Consider the following 4514-nt stretch of genomic DNA (forward strand, 5'->3'; position numbering starts at 1 on the left):
AATTACTGATTTTTTTTTTTTAGAATGGTGGTGCAGTGGTTAAGGGTTCAGCTGCTGACCAAAAGGTCGGCAGTTTGAATCCATCAGCTGATCTTTGGAAACTCTGTGGGGCAGCTCTATTCTGCCCTATAGGGTCTCTGTGGGTCGGAATCAACTTGATAGCAACAGGTTTGGTTTTGTTTGGTTTGGTACAGAGTTTCTGTTAGATGTTGGGGGTGGGGCATTTGTGAACAAATACTCAGCATTAAGAAATTGAGAACATGATGATAAAGATTGACACTCTTCAAGTGCAGGCTGGCAAGTGCCAGGTTTCCCAGTCTACCAAGAGAAAAATGAAGTAACAAAATGAGATCACTGGGGCCAAAGAGCCAAAGCCTGCCGATCCTGTTGCTCTTGGTAATGCTCTCACTGCCTGTTATGGGATGCGAGTTGTCACAGTAAGAAGAGTTGTAAATGAGAATGAAATCTGGAGAAGGGCTCATACTAGATCAATCTTCTTGAGTGAGGCTTGAGATAAAACTTTGCCTACCCCCATGATGGGAGCCCCTGGGTGGCTCAAGGAGTTAAGTGCTCCACTACTAGCCAAAAGGTTGGCAGTTCAAATGCACCTGCAGGCCGCTCGGAAGGAAAGTCTAGCAATCTGCTTTTGAAAGGTCACAACCTTGAAAACTCTATGGAGTGCAGTTCTACTCTGCACACATGAGGTAGCCGTGAGTCAGAATGGGCTTGATGGAAGCTTTTTGTTTTGTTTTGTTTTTCACTCCCATGGAGTAGGCCTATACCCTAAGAATCTGCAAAGATCCTGTAAGTCAGGCTAGCCCGCATTACATGAATAAACTGGATGAGCTTCAGCAACTAGGGGTGGGAAGAGTAGGGAACAGCATGTTCCAAGACCAGTAATGTTAAAATCTAACACATAATGATAAAAGAAACAAGCGAAGCATAGAATATAATGCAGGTCTCTTGTAAGCTAAGATGTAGTTTTTAAAAAGGCATTATTTCTACAAAAAAACAAAAATGATGCATTTATAAAGACATACAAAGTATATAAATAAAAAATTTAAAAACTGACCATTTAATAATAAATACTGATAAGAAAATGTTGACATTTTCAAATATATTCCCTTATCTGAGACAAAATTTGGGTTTATTCTTCTCAGTGGCAGAATTGATCCCCTGGTGGGCGTGAAATTCCCAGGTACCACTGAGGAAGAGATGATGGGAAGGGGAAAAATTGTGCAAATGCAAGATTGAGTATTTTCTATTACAGTAGCTCAGAGTAAGTTTAAAACAGACTGGACATTTCATTTGTTTTTCTGCCAAATTTTGTGTGTGGATTTAAGAGAAAGATTATGGATACTATATTTTCTATTTACATCCAAGTTGTAGTTTACATTGGATTTTGAGCCCTTTTAATTCAGCAATAACCAAACTCAAACCCACTGCCATGGAATCGATTTTGACTCTTGGTGACCCTATAGGACAGAATAGAACTGCCCCATAGCCTTTCCAAGGCTGTAAATCTCTACGGAAGCAGACTGTCACATCTTTCTCCCATGGAGCAGCTGGTGAGTTCTAACCGAGGAACTTTTGGTTAGCAGCTGACAGCTTTAGCCATGCACCACCAGGGCTCCTCTAAACCAGCAACAGACAGGTAAAAAAATGTGACAGGAAAAAAGATCCTATTTGGATTTACACAAAAATATAAAACTGTAATGGATATATTTAGAACATATTTATGGACTATAAGAAAACATGAATATATAGGGAGACATAGAATGTTATCATATGATAACGCATCATGGATTGAATTGTGTCCCTCCAAAAATATGTATCAACTTGGTTAGGCCATGATTCCCAGTATTGTGTGTTTGTCCTCCATTTTGTAGTTGTAATTTTATGCTAAAGAGGATTAGGGTGGGATTGTAACACCACCCTTACTCAGATCACCTCCCTGATCCAATGGTATAGGGAGTTTCCCTGGGATGGGGCCTGCACTACCTTTTATCTCTCAAGAGATCAAAGGAAAGGGAAGTAAGCAGAGAGTTAGGGACCTCATACCACCAAGAAAGTAGCACCAGGAGCACAGCGTGTCCTTTGGGACCGGGGGTCCCTGTGCCTGAGAAGCTCTTCAACCAGGGAAAGACTGAGGACAAGGACCTTCCTCTAGAGGCGACGAAGACAGAAAGACTTCCCCTGGAGCTGACACCCTGAATTTGACTTGTAGCCTACTAGACTGAGAGAATAAATTTCTTTTTGTTAAAGCCATCCACTTGTGGTATTTCTGTTATAGCAGTACTAGATAACTAAGACACTAAGACATAAGGTCAAATATTATAAATTTGTCATTTAAATTATCTGCATTTCCTGGGATAAGCAGAAGTATTGGTATTAATATTTAATACTCTACAGAAATTATATTTGCTGGTATTTCACCTTGAAATTTGCAATTAACTTCTTAAACAAGGTTTCCCTGTCTTTTTTATTTTTATTTTTTTGTAATTTCCTCTGTTATATTCTCTTTCTCATTTCTAATTAGTTTAATTTTTCTTCCTTGCTGAAAAATTAAAAAAAATACTTCTTTAAAAAAAGTTAATTCCATGATTCACTTGTTGATATATGATTTCTCTAATTCAGTTGAAGTTGTGGGGTTTCTGTCCCTAAATTTGTATTGTTTTATTGTGTTCTAGTTAAGCTCTTCAGTTCAAGAATTGATTTATTTATAATTATTTTTAAAGTAATGTGTTAAAGCCTATAAATTTGCCTCTGAGAATATCTTTGGTAATATACCAGTGGTGAAATATGGTGCTCTAACGTTTTTTAACGTTAGTAGCTTTCTAACCAGTCTATAGTTATGGTCTTAATTTTCTATTTGTCCAAGAGTTATTTAAGGAAATAGATTGCTTATTTCAATGTTGCTTTTGTTTAATTGTTTGCTTTAAATCTGAAGCAGTCTGGGTATTTTTATTAAAAAAAAAATATTTTTAGTACTATTGAATTGTAGCCATATGTAATTTCTGTTGTTTATAATTTGCTTGCTGTTGACTAATACTGATCTACTTTGATAACTAATCCATAGACACTTGAAAAAAATGTGTAATCATTGTAAAGTACAGATATTTATAGATTTCAATAAATTCTACATTATTGTTCATAAAAAAGTTGCTCATAGCAAATTATAACTGTCTTAAATTTATTTCATGTATCAAAGTATACTAAAAAAAGTTATGTTTATATCAATTTCTCTGTATATTACTTTTTGTTTTATGTTTTACTGATAATGTTCATGATTGTTGTAACTTCATAATAAAATATACCTTTTAGCAGTATAGTAGAACTCTCTGCTACTTATGGCCTTGAATCTCACATTTTACAATAATAATGTTCCTGCTGGTTGGCTTTGTGTGGATCTGATATTTTATCCAGTGCTTATTAACATATTTTTTATAAAAATACAGGAAACCCTGGTGGCGTAGTGGTTAAGCGCTACAGCTGCTAACCAAAGGGTCAGCAGTTCAAATCTGCCAGGCGCTCCTTGGAAACTCCATGGGGCAGTTCTACTCTGTCCTATGGGGTCGCTATAAGTCGGAATCGACTTGACGGCACTGGGTTTGTTTTTTTTTTTAACATATATATGTCATTCTGTCCTAGCAGTCTTTTGTGAGCTTTATATTATATTTTTAATATGTATATTTAAACAGGAAACCCTGGTGGCCTAGTGGTTAAATGCTATGGCTGCTAACCAAAAGGTTGGCAGTTTGAATCCACCAGGTGCTCCTTGGAAACTCCATAGGGCAGTTCTGCTCTGTCCTATAGGGTCGCTATGAGTCAGAATCAACTCGACGGCTACGGGGTTTTTTTTGGTTTACATTTAAACATAATAATAAAATGAATATAGACTTATTATCTAGTGGATGTGTCTGGCTTTATGAGAGTGATCTTATTTTATACACATTGTGCTTGACTTTGCCTTTTATTTCCTGATTTCAGTTATTTAAATTATGTGGTTCTTTTCCTGTGATTTGGTAGGCATTCAACATGTTTATATTTTAGATTTACTTTACATTTCTCTCTAAAATGTCCACATACTTTGACACTATCAAAGCCAAAAATGAAGCAGTATGCTTGGGTCCTTTTACTAAATATTATAGCCAAGAAAACCCTATGTGGCAGTTCTACTCTGTCACCTGGGGTCGTTATGAGTTGAAAACAATTTGACAACATCCAACAATAACTTAAGAGGAAAAATTTAGTACATCTTTCCTTTTGTTCTCCTCCTAATTTTTCTTCCCATGCCATGTTTGCATCCATTTTCTAAATTTTGTTAATATAACCTATATTGGAGCCCTGGTGGTCAGCAGTTCAATTCCACCAGCTGCTCCTTGGAAACCCTATTGAACAGTTCTACTCTTTCAATATGAAGTCACTATCATTTGTTATAATTTTTAAAAATATTTTTTGTCCTTTATTTCACCAACTATGTTCATAATTCCATTCAATTGTATAAACATTAC

General features: G+C 36.1%; 1 long non-coding RNA gene across 4 annotated transcripts in view; it reads right to left on the reverse strand.

The window, feature by feature from the left end:
- Positions 1 to 4514, reverse strand: part of LOC126061475 (uncharacterized) — a 96681-nt gene that overhangs the window by 57236 nt on the left and 34931 nt on the right. The window lies entirely within an intron of this gene.

Source organism: Elephas maximus, chromosome 18 (genome assembly GCF_024166365.1).
Source record: "Elephas maximus indicus isolate mEleMax1 chromosome 18, mEleMax1 primary haplotype, whole genome shotgun sequence".
Classification (NCBI taxonomy): Eukaryota; Metazoa; Chordata; class Mammalia; order Proboscidea; family Elephantidae; genus Elephas; species Elephas maximus.